This window comes from Heterocephalus glaber, unplaced genomic scaffold (genome assembly GCF_053883595.1).
Source record: "Heterocephalus glaber isolate CG9 unplaced genomic scaffold, H.glaber_assembly_v1.0 deba00001788, whole genome shotgun sequence".
In the NCBI taxonomy this organism is placed as follows: Eukaryota; Metazoa; Chordata; class Mammalia; order Rodentia; family Bathyergidae; genus Heterocephalus; species Heterocephalus glaber.
Window position 1 is genome coordinate 2,165,249 of NW_028258471.1, and position 15,395 is coordinate 2,180,643.

Genomic DNA, 15,395 nt, shown 5'->3' on the forward strand with positions numbered 1-15,395 from the left:
TGTTAAGAGGGCAAGGATCTCCTCTTTGTTTTTAATAGTCTTTTCTTTAGCTGTCAGGAGTCTCCTTTCTTTGTAGATGGCCCCATGGACGTGTGCAGTGGCAAAGGCATACCAGCTATCTGTGTATATATTTAACTTTTGGCCCCGTCCTAGAGTCAATGTCTTGGTCAGAGCTATGAGCTCCGCCCGTTGTGCTGAGGTCCCGGTGGGCAATGGTTCTGTCCAAATGACCTCAGTCTCTGTCACCACTGCTGCTCCTGCATACCTGCGGCCATCACAAACAAAGCTGCTCCCATCAGTGTACCAGGTATCATCTGCATCTGGCCATGGTTGGTCGCTCAGATCTGCTCGAATTTCATGTACCTGGGCTAGGATGTCTGTGCAGTCGTGAAGCGGAGCCTCCAAGTTCGGGTCTGGCAACAGTGTGGCTGGGTTTAAAGCAGCCGGGGCCTGAAAGACAACTCGGGTTGGATTTAGGAGTAAGCTCTGGTAGTGGGTCAGGCGAGCATTACTGAGCCATCCATCCGGAGGCTGTTTTAGGACTCCCTCAATAGCGTGAGGGGTGGTCACGCACAGTTCTTGGCCTAATGTCAACTTGTCAGCATCTTTGACCATTAGAGCCACTGCTGCAATCATTCTTAGACACGGGGGCCATCCTGATGCAACTGGATCAAGTCTTTTTGATAGGTACGCCACTGGGCGGCGCCATGGCCCTAGATGCTGGGCCAGGATGCCCTTAGCGACTCCTTTGTTTTCATCAATGTAAAGGTGGAATGGCTTAGTAATATCGGGCAAGCCCAAGGCTGGTGCCGTCAGCAAGGCTGTTTTAATTTGATCGAAAGATTTTTGTAGCTTTTCTGTCCATTGAAAAGCCTGATTGTCTTTGGTTGCCTCGTAAAGGGGCCTTGCGAGCTCTGTGAACCCCGGTATCCATAGGCGGCAGAAGCCCGCCGATCCCAAGAACTCTCTGACTTTTCGAGGAGAATCTGGTGTGGGTATCTTAAGAACTGTCTCTTTTCTAGCATCCGACAGCCATCTCTGCCCTTCCCTAAGCATGTACCCCAAGTAGCTTACCTCGGGTTTGCAGATCTGGGCCTTTTTGGCGGACGCCCGGTACCCCAGTTCTCCTATGACTATCAAGAGTCTCTTGCTTCCACTTAGGCAGTCTTCCCGCGTTTCAGCTGTTATGAGGAGGTCATCTACATATTGTAACAGAGTTAGTTGGGGGTTCTGGAGGCGAAACTCACCCAGGTCTTCATGTAGGGCCTTGTCGAAGATGGTGGGAGAGTTTTTGAATCCTTGGGGTAATCGGGTCTATGTCAGCTGTCCGTTGAGGCCTTGTTCTGGGTCACTCCATTCAAATGCAAAGATGTGTTGGCTTTTGGGTGCTAGCGGAAGGCTAAAAAAAGCATCTTTGAGATCCAAGACTGTGTACCATCGATGGCTCGGGGGAAGTGAACTCAAAAGGGTGTATGGATTAGGCACTGTGGGGTGGATGTCCATAACCCTCTTGTTCACTTCCCGGAGATCCTGTACTGGCCGATAGTCATTAGAATGAGGTTTTCGCACTGGCAACAAGGGGGTGTTCCAGGCTGATTGACAAGGCCTAAGAATCCCCTGTGCAAGCAACCTCCTGATGTGTGGAGTTATTCCCTTTTGGGCCTCTAGGGGCATAGGATATTGGCGAACTTGTACAGGATCTGCCCCAGGTTTTATTTCCACAAACACTGGTGTTCTGTGTGTAGCTAACCCCATGCCTCCAGTCTCCGCCCATGTTTGTGGGAACATGGTGAGCCATTGTTCCATGTCAGGATCAGGAGGGGCCCTCTTCTGATGTAGCAGATATTTATCTTCTAGGTTTATGGTTAGTACCTGAATGGGCCTTCCCTCTTGATTAAGGACTTTTGTGCCCCCGGGTTGGAAATGAATTTGAGCCCCTAATTTAGTAAGTAAGTCTCTTCCCAATAAGGGGTAGGGGCAGTCTGGTATAATCATAAATGAGTGGGTTACTTGGCCCACTCCCAAGTCTACTGTTCTTTGGGTTGTCCATGAATACTTTTTCATGCCTGTAGCTCCTTGAACCCAGGAGGTCTTATCAGAAACATGGCCACATGGTTCAAGTAGGACTGAATGTTGAGCCCCTGTATCCACTAGGAACTCGATAGGTCTCCCCTCCACTTTTAGGGTTACCCTGGGCTCGGGGAGGGGTGCCGAACCCCGTCCCCCCTAATCATTTAATTCATCCATAGCCAGGATAGGGGCCTTGGGGCGTCCTTCCTGTTGTTTCTTTTTGGGACAGTCTCTGGCCCAGTGTCCATACTCTTTGCAATGAACACATTGAATTTTCCCCAACTGGGGGCGCTCTCTGCGTCTCTCTTTGTTTTCTCCTTTCACCGCAATCTTTCTTAGTCTACGTTCACGTTCCTTCTGTTCTCCCGCAGTGGCAGCCAGAAGGATCCGAGCTAAGTTTCGGATCTGGCGGTCATCAGCTTTTTCTCGTTTTTCTTCTGCGGTTTCTCTATTGTTATACACTTTCTCTGCCACTGCCACTAAGTCCTGAATACTCTTTTCTCCTAACCTATCTACTTTCTGTAACTTTCTCTTAATGTCTGGTGCCGCCTGGTTGACAAAATGTATTATTACAGCTGCCTTTGTCTCAATTGCTTCTGGGTCCATAGGAGTGTACCTATGAAAAGCTTCCTGAATTCTTTCTAGGAAAGCAGCAGGGCTTTCATCTAACTTTTGTTGTACATCCCCTACCTTAGCCAAATTTGTGGGCTTCCTCGCTGCTGCTTTCAGACCTTTTAATAGAGCCTGGCGATAGACCCGAAGCCTCTCCTTACCTTCCGCCGTGTTGAAGTCCCAGTTGGGTTGGGACAGAGGAAAAGAAGTGTTGATAGTGTCAGCATTGGTGGTGGGTTGACCATTGTCACCAGGAACCAATTTCCTGGCCTTATTCTGGATCCTCTCTCGTTCCTCAGTGGTGAACAGGACCTGCAGAAGCTGTTGACAGTCATCCCAAGTGGGCTGATGGGTAAACAAAACAGTTTTTAACAGGTTAATCAAATCTCTAGGGTTATCAGAGAAATTGGCATGTTGTCGGTGCCAATTATAAAGATCACTTGTAGCAAAGGGCCAGTAATGGTGAGGCTGGTTTCCATGCTCATCAGGGGGCCCTATCGCTCGCAGCGGACAAACAGTAGAGTCTGCTGGTCCTGCCGGCGAGGCGGCGCGCCGGTGACGAGTATTTTGGGCGGGACCATTACAGTTGCCAGCACCCGGGGCGGGCTCTTCCTCCCTAGCCCCGGCTGGGACTGGGTCATTTCTTTTAGCCTGTTGTTGCGGAAGAGAGGGGAGAGAGTAAGGGGGAGGGAAAATAAGATCTTCTTCGGTCCCTCCCTGGAGGACAGGGTAGAGTGGCGCGGTCGGCTTGGTTTCGGTCTGCTTCTCGTCATCGCGCCCTCTAGGAGTCTTCTTACTGGCTGTCAGGATTAACTCTGGCTGCTGTTGCTGTGAAGGCAAAAAAGGCTTAACCCATGGGGGTGGGTTAGAGATCAGAAATTCCCAAATGGCAATGTAGGGTACCTGGTCGGGATGAAGGATGGCTTTACGAACTCTGCGTATAATTTGCAAATCAAAAGTTCCCTCGGGGGGCCATCCTACTCCAAGGGTGGGCCACTCTGAGCTACAGAGGGTGATGAACTTAGCCTTTTTAATTTTTAAACTTAGGTTATGAGCGCTCTCCCTAACTTCCTTGAAATGATCTTTCATGAGGGAAAGAGGGGTAGTCACAGTCTGTCCCATCGTCTCAGTCCAAGTCAGTACAACACACAGACAAATAAACACAACAGAAAAACACGCGAGACAAAACCGTCCTCTGCCTGATCGGAGGCAATGCAAATGGGACGACGGCCTCGTGCCGTGCCGCGGGAGCGACCCGCACCGTCCTTCCAGGAGTCTCACTGACTCGTACTCTTGGGGCACTCCGTCCCCACCAGCGGAATCCGGAACGTCTTCCAGGATCCCGGGTCGGCGGCCCTTGCAGCGCGTCCGCCTAGACCGTCTGCCGACCTTCCCAGAAAATAGGCCCAGACTTTACAAACACAAAAAACACTCACCAGCCGGCGTTGACCCTCCGGTACGGGAGTCCTGAAGGTCTTGGGATCCCGGACGAGCCCCCAAATGTTGTGCCCAGATTGTGAAGTCCCAGAGACCACCAGGAGGCCGTTTCCGATGTAAGCACACAAGGGTCATTTATTCAAGCTTAAGCAGGGACTCTCAACTGTCACCGACACAGCGGATCGAGATTGAGAGCCCTGAGTCCCTAACTAGCAGGGTTTTTATTGAGAATACAACAAGCTTTGGTTATTAGTAGCCAGGTGATTGGTTAATACTTAATACATATGAAGTGTAGGGTTTTGGTTGGCTAGGCTTTGGGGGTCGAAGGGGATTACGTATTGGTTTTAGTGAGGGAGAAAAGGGGCAAAGATTAACGGCCGGTTGTTACATACTGATCGTTAGCAGACCCACTAACTAATGGCCGCATCTATCTTGTGTGGACAGTCAGCTCATTAACTGCTTATCCTACAGATAGTGTGCCTGGAACGCTTTCTCCCCGGGTACACAGGTGGTTGGGTAATAAACTCAGGAATTTCAAGTGGTGAATTTCTAGTTTAAGCACAAATTTGAGAGAACAAAGGAGACGGCTCCAAAATGGAGTCATTTTGGTCCCACAGGAAGTCTTGCAGTAAATAATATATATTTCAAAATATAAATAAATGCTTTGGCAAAACTTCAGTAAAAAAGAAAACAATGAAGTAGCTAAGGCTTGCACTTAAATGCAGAGTCACTGTGAAGGCGAACGGCAGAGCTGTGAATGGGAATATTCACATTCATACAGATGTGGAGCATCAGACACCAGGAGCTGCATTATCACAGTGATATTTTGTTTACAAGCTGAACAGCCTGGGTGTCCCTAGGGTCGGCCGGGTTCCCGCTCTGCCTGCTCTTGGAGGCAGCTGTGGCCCTGGTGTCTGCTCCTGGGGGTTAGGAGTGGTGCTGATGCTGCTGCAGAGACAGCCGTGGTCCAGGGAGAAGTGAAATGAAGGAGTCCCTCGCCTGTACCCCCAGGTGAAATACGGGAGGTAAGGTTTTGGAACTCAAACCACTTAGGCTTTTGGAGTGTAATAGAACGTCTCAATGAAACACATACTCTTTACTTCTGCGTGACAAGACTCCTTGCTTTCCCTAGTTTTACTTGGGTATTTGGATTGGGCTTTGGCCTGAGCAGAGAGGTTTGTGTTCGGGCTCACAGTGGCTGCATCCCTGAAGGTCGGCCAGGAGAGGGCGCTGTGGGCCCTTGGGGAACCGCGGGTGCGGACCTGTCGGGGTGCGGGCGCGCGCCCTCCTAACCGCGCTCGGCCTGTGGAGCTTTGGGATTGGGCGCGGTGAGCTGGAGGACCGTGAGGTGTTCCGGCTGGCTCGCGGGTTGGAGGAGGGAGGAGGGCCGATATGAGGCTTTCGCTGCTGCAGTCCCCATTGGACAGGAGGGCCGCGGGGGCGTGGCCTTTGCCGCCTTTCTGTGGCCCCCTAAGAAAGCTCTTGGAGGTAGCGGTGGGACCTGATCCCCACGGGGCTTCCCTTTGCCCCAGGGGGGTCAGACTGACCTTTCTTTTCTTTTGCTTTCTTTCGTTTTTTATTGCAGTGTGCAGTGCATACTGAATTGTGCACAACTCGTAATAAATTGGTGGTTTTGCCACAGGTGAGCCGACCGTGGTGCCCCAGACACTGGCGCGCTTCTCTTCAGAAGTAGCCATCGACTGACTTCGAGCACCATAGCTGACTTCTTAAAAAGGCTTTACCAGCGAGAATTGTAAAACATACGCACGAGTGGAGGAAATGGTCTAAGGAGCCTCCTGGGCCCATCACCTGGCTCCGGCCAGCCTGAGCTTCTCCCCACTCCCGCTGCCCTCGGACGCTAGGCTCCTGAGGCAAATCCCAGGCCGAAACTTGGTATATCTTTACAAAAGATGGGGGCACTTTATCACTGTCACACCTAAAATAGGACCCGTTTAAGTATGCGATATCACGTTTTCACATTTCCTTGGCATTCTCATAAATATGTGTTTTTTAATGGTGTGATTGGACCAGGTCAACTAAGGCCCGAGCCTGCAGTTTGTTTATGCTCCCGACCCTTCTCTGCCTCTTTTTAAATATTTTTATGGAAACAGACTTTAATGTAAGCCTCGTGTCCTGTCATCCAGCTTCAGCATTTGTCAGTTTCCTGCCCTTGTTGTTCCCATACTCTCCCGCCAGATTACTTTTTAACAGATCTCAATTATCAAATCGTTCTATATGTATTTGATATGTACCTCTGAAAGAATTTTTAAAGGAAATATACCATTCATATACCTAAAATTTAATAATTTAACATTAAATATTTCTTCAGTGTTCACATTTTCCCAGTCTTATAAATTTTTTCACATTTATTAAAATGAGGTCCAGACCAGGTCATATATTACCACGTGTTAGATGCCTCTTAAATAATCTTGAAATCTCCCCCTTCCCTCTTTCTGTCCTCTCAAAACAGGTCTTTTGTTGTCTCTCACATTCTAGATTTGCTGATTTCATCCTTTTGAGGGTGGTTAACAACTGTCCTGCATAAATGGTAGTTGAAGAAAATGGCTTGATCAAATTCAGGGCTTTTCTTTCTCCTCCCCTCCCCTGCCCTCCTCTCCCCTCTTGAGGCAGGTTCTCCCTACGAATCCTGGAAGGCCACCAACTCCTGCCTCAGCCCCCTGGGTGCTGAGATTACAGGCAAGCACCAACACACCTGGCTAGATTCGGGGCTCATTTTTGGTGGTTTTTTCTTTTGATGTGACTGTTCTGGGAAGCAACACAACGTGTGGCTGTCTCTGTGCATGTTAAAGGTCATTCATGATCATTGCTTGGCTCCATTATTTCATTAGGAACTACAAGCTATTGTTTTAATTCTGTCACTTCTTCCTCATTCATTACCTAGAAAAAAATGTATAAGGAATTTTACGTTTGTCAGCATTGCAGTTACCCTGTAGTACTGCTTATACAGAAAAGGAAATTTTCACAGTATCTTCCACAGATTCAATAAGGATTTTTTTTTTTAAATGTTCTTGTGAACTCTTAGATTTAAACAGTGCGGCTAGGTGTGGTGCATGCCTATAGTCCCAGGTATTCACAAGGTTGACGCAGGGGAATTAGAAGTTCAGGGCCAGCCTGGGGGAATTTAGGAGACTCAAAATAGACAGTTGAGACATTTTAATACATTATAGTTCATATTTTTATTGATAGGGCCAGCTGTACTCTGTAGAACCCTAGGAGTTCTTGGGTGTCCCTGCTTCAGGGGAAAGGTCACAGGTTTTAATGATTTCTGTACTGGGTTTTACTTTGGCTAAAATAAATACTGAATTAAAGCTTTGTCTCTCAAATTCGTCCACTAACTCATAGATCAGCTGGAAGGTACCAGGTGAACTTTACGACATTAACCACTTAGCAGCTAATGCTTTACGGATAGGTCCCCCAGTGACTGAGCGAGCGTGTACCACAAGGGCGCCAGGTTGGCCATTGTGAGGGGGACAGGCCTGTTGGGAAGCTCTCAGATTCTTGAGAGGAAGTTTACTCAGGTCTCCCGCTAGGGGCAGGGGCCCAGGTGACTTGACCTGAATTGGATGCATAAACCTTGCTGAATTAAAATTTTATTTCCAGTTTTTCAGTTTATAATCACAAAGTAAGGTACACCTTTTGGTTTCAGTTACTGTTATGCTTTATTTCTGTGTTTTTGTTTTGTTAAGAGCCTCCTCATTCAGTCCAAAGAGTATGATACCATGGATATGTTCAAATTCAGGTCTATCTCTTACAGATGCATCTCCCATTTTAGCTGATGTTTAGTTTTACAGTGTCGTTTCCTCTGTGGAGACCTGTGGCTTACAATAATTTTCAAATACTGATTTTTGAGCCCTGATGGAGATTTTTTGAAGTCTGCTTTCCTTTTTTTTTTTTTTAATGGAACTTTTATCTGTTCCACATTTGCATCTCTGTGTCATTCATTATTCATTTACAGGTTTCATATTTACCATCTGCTAACAGTTTTAGAGATGAGTCTGATTTGTGCATATTATCCTCATCCTAGCATATATGTGTACATAGCTTGCTTTCATGTATGTCCTTATTGGGTCTATCTAAAATTTCTGATGGAAAAACACATCGAAATCCAAAAAATCTGTATCAAAACTGGCTCTTACAGAACCTCCCATAATTCCTTCTGTTACTGCTACACATGGTATGTTTGCTCTGTCTTTGTTTTTCTTTTAAAATGTGAGAAACAAAAACAGTTTCAGCCCATCTTTCAAGATCACTTCTTCTAAGAAAGACAATAATAACCAGTATCTATTTCTTCTATAAATTAGATAAGATGCACATATGGCCTAGAGCCCAGAGAAAGCTTAGTGTTGCCTGTCTGGGTAACAATAATATAGAAACAGTTTTGTAGAAATGTAGAAATCATGAAAAATTAAAATCATTTCTCAGTAAAGCTGCTAGCCTTCAGTGGAGGATCCATCTTTTCTTCAGTGACCTTCCTTACTCCAATTTTGACCTTCAGACCACTTCTTTTATATGAGCTTTCTTTTCTGGCACATCTCCATTGTAGCTTTCATAATCATTAAGGAGCTTTCCATTTTCTTTCTGAGAATTTTAGGTACTGTGAAGCTGTGGTGCTTTTAACCAACCTCACAATTATCTTTTAACTTTCTAGTTAAAATTTTGTAATTTTTTAATTAATTAGTCTCTCTTGTTTTTTCCTTAACCTTTTAGATTGAGTAGAGGTTTTATTTTCTTTTAATTTTTGCTTTTGTTTTTACATTTTTCCTCCTCTATTTGTCTGGATTTTATATCCCCCGTATCTACTCTTGTAAGATTGTTGCCCTGTGTCTTCTGATACACATATTTAACTTAATTCCAATGTTCATCACACTCTACTATCCTTTAGAACTTTCCAGACACACACATGCACATACACACTCATACACATCTGACCAGGTCAGTCACTGCACCCCCACCCCATGTAGCCATTTTTATTTTCTCAGCTCTCTGGCATCTCAAGTCTTCCTTGCCTTAGGATCATTTTGCTTCTTCTCAAAACATACCTCCTAAAAACACAGCTTCTAAAAAATTCCCTTTATTTGTTGCTAATAAATTCTGTGTTTTTGTCATTATTTTGCCATTTTTCTTAAAAGATAGTTTTGATAGATTTTTTTTTTTTTTTTTGGTACCGTGGATTGAACTTGGGACCTTGCACTTGCGAGTCAGGCGGTGGAACCACTGAGCTGAATCCCCGGCCCTGTTTTGCTAGATGTTATTAACACTGACACAGGAAATGATGTAGGACCTCCAGATGATGGAGGGGAAATATTATAACTGTCAACCAGCTAGATGTCTGACATGCCAAGTTCGTGTTCCCTGAAATCGAAGAATGAATTCTAAGAAACAGAGGTTAAAAGTAGGAAATATTTATTGAAAGGCAGGAGGACCCCACTTCTCAGGGGAAGTTTTATAGAGCACAGCCATGTGGGTACAGCATGGGTTACAGCTATGATCAACCAATAAGATTATAACTATAGTCGCTAAGGTAACATTGATCCAATGGGGAAGCAAGTGACTTAGCAAGTGTACATGGAAGGAACAAAGAATTTTGTAGGAAGGGATGAGTCTGAGGGTCTTAGTCACCCACCAAGGTGACTGATGTCTACTAGACTTCGTTAGACCAGGTGTTATCACTTATCTTAGGCCTGGTCATTTCGTCAGTCGAGCCATTCTGCATAATTTTGGGGAAAAATTTCATAATTATAATTAGGGCTGCTAGAGGCCTAATGCCCATGCCTGTGAGCCAGTTATGGCATGTGGAAACAACTCCATTTTGAATGGCCCCCTGATGCTGTGAGGCTTAAGGGCAAGATTACATCAGCTGAAGACTTCCTGGTTCTTTGAGAACTGAGTGGTAATAAAAAAAGAAAGGATTGACAGGGGAGAGACAAATTCCTTATCAGTTTAATGCTTCCATCTACTATTGTAAGATTGTTTTTGCTCATCTCACCATCCTCATCAACACGGGATTACCGCTGGCCTGTGAATCACCTGATACTCTGATTATTGTAGGAATCCAGTAAATAGTGGCAAGCGCAGAGTGTGTTTGTCTTTGCCCACTCTGAGGCACTGACCTCCCGGCCCACCATGTACTTTGAAATTAGGAAAGTCTCTATTGTCTTTCTTTAGCCCTTACTGTCCCCCTTTCTAGACAGTGGGAGGATTGATCACCCTCTGATTTTCATCTTTATCCTGAGGCCTCGCCTCCCCCAGATGTGCCTCAGGCCACAGTTGTACTGTTTTTACTTTTGCCCTGACTCTCTTGAGGGTCTGACCCTGTCTGACTGCCTATATGTTTGTCTAGCTTAGCTGTCTATAATAAATAATACTAGGTTAATTCCTTTTACTTCCATTTTGCCCATCTTATTCTTTTTTCTGTCTTCCTTTATTCCTGTTGAGAAAACAGCTACTGGTCTAGTTGTCTTTCTTTTTCCTTTCTAAGTAACTTTCTGACCATTTTTGAGATCCCCTCATTTCTTTCAGTTTCACAATAACATATCACGGTGAGTTCACTTTTACTTACTGACTGGAGATGAATCTGAAAACCTGTATTTTTTTTTTTTCAGTTCTAGAAAATGTCAGCCCTTATCTCATCATATATTACCTCCCCCATTTTCTTTACTTACTTCTGTTGGAAATTTAATTAAATGTATTTTAGACCTTCTTACTCTATTTTCAGTGTCTCCTAACTCCTCATAGTCTCATCCTTTTTTTTTTTGGTACCAGGGATCGAACTCGACCTTGCACTTGCAAGGCAGGTGCCGGAACCACTGAGCTAAATCCCCAGCCCCTCATAGTCTCATCTTGATCCTTGCTGCAGTTTCTGTCATTTCTTCTGGATCTACTCTTCACTTATTCTCACGTCACCTGTCTCCAACCTGCTTTTTAAATTATTTGTTTCTTTTTTAGAGCTTTGTTGAGGTTTTGTTTTTGTAAAATGAACTAAACATATTTAAAGTATACAGTTTAAAATATGGTAATATGTACGGATATATGACCATAAAATCATCACCACAGTCAAGATAATGAGAACTTCTGTCACCCCCAAAGATCTTTCTCTTTTCTTTGTAATCCTTTCCTCCTTCCTCTTACTCTTCCACACCATTTCCTCAGGCAGTTACTGATGAGCTTTGTCACTGTTGAGTAGTTGCCATTTTTAGAAGATTACTTAGTAAAATTAGCTCTTTAAATAAAATTCTTTTTTGTTTGTTGTTGTTGAGACAAGGTCTCACTACATAGGTCAGGCTAGCCTCAAACTCACTGCAGTCCTTCTGCCTCCCTGGCTCTCCCTCATTTTACGAAAGCCTTGATTTTATCCCTTGTCACCTGTAAGTCATTAAAACCTAAGCTCTGTGTCTTTGGGACCTGAGGTGCCCTCAGGGACTGAATTGTTGTTACTCCCTTAACTCCCATAGGTTCTGCTCCCCTGTTGCCTTGGTCTCTGAAAATTACATCTACCATCTTGAAAGCTCAGTCACATATTTGAAACATTAAAAAAATTTAGGTATTTTATTTTTATGGTGAAAGGAAAATTTTTTTTTAAATACGTGGTTCATCTTATTCCACAAGTAGATTCCTGTCTGCTGTCTTTTTTGAGCTTAGGAGCATCATCCAAAACCCATTAGTGTTCTTTGCCTCCATGGTAAACATAATGGTGAGTGCTTGATGGGCCACAGTGCCACAGTCTCCTGGAACTTACCTCAGTCCTACGGAGTCCAGTCACAACCTCCCTCCGGGTGGGAAGCCTAGGAGTCCCACATGTTAAAACCCTTCAAGCCATTCAGATCCTCCACCAGGTTCGTGTGGCACTGCACTCCAGTGCTCTCTTGGTGCAAGTCCTCAATAAACTTGCATTTCCATGGTATCTCTGCAGTGTTAAAGGTTTTGTTGAAAGAAGCATTTAAATGGCAGGTCCATTATCCATGTAGCTCTGGTGGTTTCCCCATCTGCTGCAGCATGTGTTCCCAAGGAGCTGAGTAACCAGCAAACACCCTCTTTGGCACATCCCTTTGAGCAGAACCTAGGCACCTGCTGGCCCTCCTGAAACATCAAGTGTGACTTTGACTCTGGAGCCCACCGTCCAGAAGCCTGTGGTGCTGGCCCTGTATAGGCCACAGCTGTCCCAGCGTCCCTGGCCCTCCTGGCTACATGCCATTTTTTGCCTCATCCATCATGCCAGTACTATGATGAGAGTGATTGGTGGAATGGGGTATTTAGCAACAAACCTTCCTCTGACTTGCAGTATGTAAATGATATTCATCAGATGCAGGCTGTGCAGCTGTTGCCTGTTTTAAGCCTGGCTGAGTTCACTTAACTGAAGAGGCCTCCATGAAGGACTTCAAATGAGTGTTTGGTGACCACTCTTAAGAAGTGACTGGCAAAGCCATCTCTGTCCTGTAAGACCGAGGGCCTTACCAAACGCTCTGAGGAGCTGACTGCAGCGACGAACACCCGGGAAGGAACACACCGGACAAGTTGGAAAATAAAACAGACCTTTATTAGTCTGGCCAGACGGCACTCTCAAAGCAAAATAGCTTAGAGAGGCCACTGGCTCAGAGTCCGAGGCTGTTTTATAGGGGATTGAGGGGGAGTTTAACATGTAGATGTACGAAAAAAAAGGAACAAAGGTTAGTGGTCGACTGTCACGTACTATTGGTCAGCAGACACACACAGTAATGGTCACGACCATATGGTCACAACGGTCACGTACTGATGGTCGGCAGACACATTGGTGGATTGCTCTACCGACAGTGGGCCCGGGAACATTCGTTCTCCGGACAAACAAGGGGTTGAGTAATTTACTTAGGAACTTTGTTTTGCTACAGATTTTATCTATTATCCCAGAACTAACAAGCACATTTTAACCATTAATTTTTAAATACAATAGAGGCTAGGGGAGTAATTGAATTTGGAATCATACAGTCCCACAGTCCAGAGTTTGGTTAGATATTGTGTACTGTGTGGAATCCTGATGGAAACTGGGCATAGGGACTACTTTAATGAGGTCAGTAGTTCCTGAACCTGCTTATTAACAGTATTTATTTTGAGTTAAAGGAAGGCAATACTACTCCCTGTCATCATAAGAACCGCTACTAAGAAGAGATGATAAAGCCTTGGCATCCTGAGAGAGTTGTTTGACATCTGTTCTACCAGTAAACAGATTCAACAATATTAATTTCCTTTAGTGTAGAGGGTTTTTGAGGATTTATTTGTTGTTTTTATATGTTCCTTAAATAAATGTCATAATCCCTTTAAGATGGTTGTAAGGAAATCTGTTTGTTTGTTTATTTGGGTTTTTTTGAGACAGGCTCTTGCTATGTAGTCCAAGCTGGTCTTGACTTCACTAGGTGGTCCAGGCTGGCCTTGAACTTACAGCAATCCTCCAGCCTCAGCCTCCTTAGTACTGGGATTGTAGACACACACTACTACACCCAACTGGAAAGCTATTTATTTTTGCATCCTACAAGGTATCAGGTTTTAAGAGTTTTTACAGTTATTTTCCCCCAGTCACTATTCATTTTGATCATTAATCCGGGAAGAGGAGAGGGGAACCCTTAAATGCACAGCAAGAGGCCATCAAATACTTACTTATTGCTTATCACCTAGTTGTTTATTCCTTGATACTAATGTCACCCACCAGGGTGTACAAAAGCCTTGGAAATCCAGTCACTTCTTTTTCCATCCCCTTTTCATTCCTTTTATTGATTTCTTTAGATATTCAGTGTCTTTCATTGAATGGTTTCAAAGACTGAGAATAGATCATTGAATTTAGTTCATGCCTTCATGGATTTTACAGTTAGTTCAGTGTAAGAGACAGAAAAACAAAGCCACAGCCAGTTTATGTAGGCATTTGTAGTTCCTAAAAATATTTGAGGTTTTATTCTAACTATAATAGGACATTGGGTAGTTCAGAAAAGAGAATGACATGATCTTATTGGTCCAAAACCCTAGCCTGCTGGGTGGAGATTTGGATGATAATGGTGAAGAGTTATTAAAGTAAGGTCAGGAAGACAGAGACTTAGCAGTGCTGGTGAAAAATATATATATTTATATATAATATACTTTATAATATATATAACGTATATATGTTTGGTATAATATATGCCAAATATGGAGCCTGTAGGACTTGCTGACAAATTGGTTATAAGGTGTGAAAAAGAAGGGGATTAAGGGGCTGGGAATTTAGCTCAGTGGCACTGCTTCTGCGTCGAAAGTGCAAGGTCCTAAATTCGAACCCCGGTACAAAAAAAAAGAATGGGATTAAGAATGACACCTACTTTTTTGGTCTGAGTAAGCCAGCAGGTGTTTTCCCATCCCCTTTATGTGGGATAGGGAAAGTAGATGTAGAATAGAAAGTTGAAAAATTAAGAAGACTGATAATGTTTAGAGGCGTATTAGACATGCAGATGGGGAAATCACCTATGCAGTTGGAAATGCAAGTGTGGAATTAAGGCAGAAGTGAGGGTGGGTGTGTGTGCATGGAGCAAGCAGTCTGTAGACAATGATTAAAGCCATGGGGAGAATGAGATCACCTAGGAACTGAGCACAGATGCTCAAGGGAAGGGTCTACTCTACTACTGAGGCTTGGGGCATTCCAACATTCTCAAGACAAGAAGAGGAAGCAGGCAGTGGTACACACCTGTAATTCCAACGTTTAGAAAGCTGAGGGAAGAGAATCACAAGTTGGAGGCCAGCCTGGGCTACACAGAGAACTCAAGGCCAGCCTGGACTACGTTATGAGACCCTGTCTGAAAAAAGAAGGAGAAAGAGAAGCAGAGGAGGAGGAGGATGAGAAAGGAGACCCGGGGACGAGAGGGCAGGTGAAGTCAAGAGGAGATCCTACGAAGGAACCCAAGAGGAAGAAACAAAGAGAATAAATACTTCTTAAAGAATAGAATGATCTCAAGAAAAAAAAGGGGCCAGGGATTTAGCTCAGTGATTTCGCCGCCTGCTGTGCAAATGCAAGGACCCAAGTTTGATCCCCGGTACCAAAAAAAAAGAATAGAAAGATCAGCTACAATATAGAGATACACAGAGAGGTCAAGCAAGATGAGAATGGAGCCTTAACCACTGGATCTAACAGTGTGGAGGTGGTCACTGGGGGTGGTGGAATGGTGGAAACCCAGATCTGATTAGACTTGAGTTGAAGAGTGAAAACTAAGGAAGTCGTGCAAGTTATATTAAAGCTGACTCTTTGGAGGCAGAATCTCTCTAAGAAG

At 44.6% G+C, this 15,395-nt stretch overlaps 1 protein-coding gene across 7 annotated transcripts in view; it reads left to right on the forward strand.

Annotated features, from left to right (window-relative positions):
- Positions 1–15,395, forward strand: part of Mrps27 (mitochondrial ribosomal protein S27) — a 111,936-nt gene that overhangs the window by 13,324 nt on the left and 83,217 nt on the right. Inside the window, exon 1 of one of the 7 annotated variants that reach the window (XM_087203150.1) lies at positions 3,945–4,235. The exons of 5 other annotated variants lie outside the window; for them this stretch is intronic. The gene's annotated coding sequence lies outside the window, so the exon portion shown is untranslated. Of the gene's footprint in view, positions 1–3,944; positions 4,236–15,395 lie in introns of those variants that run through there. One more of the 7 variants, XM_087203151.1, reaches the window with a different exon arrangement.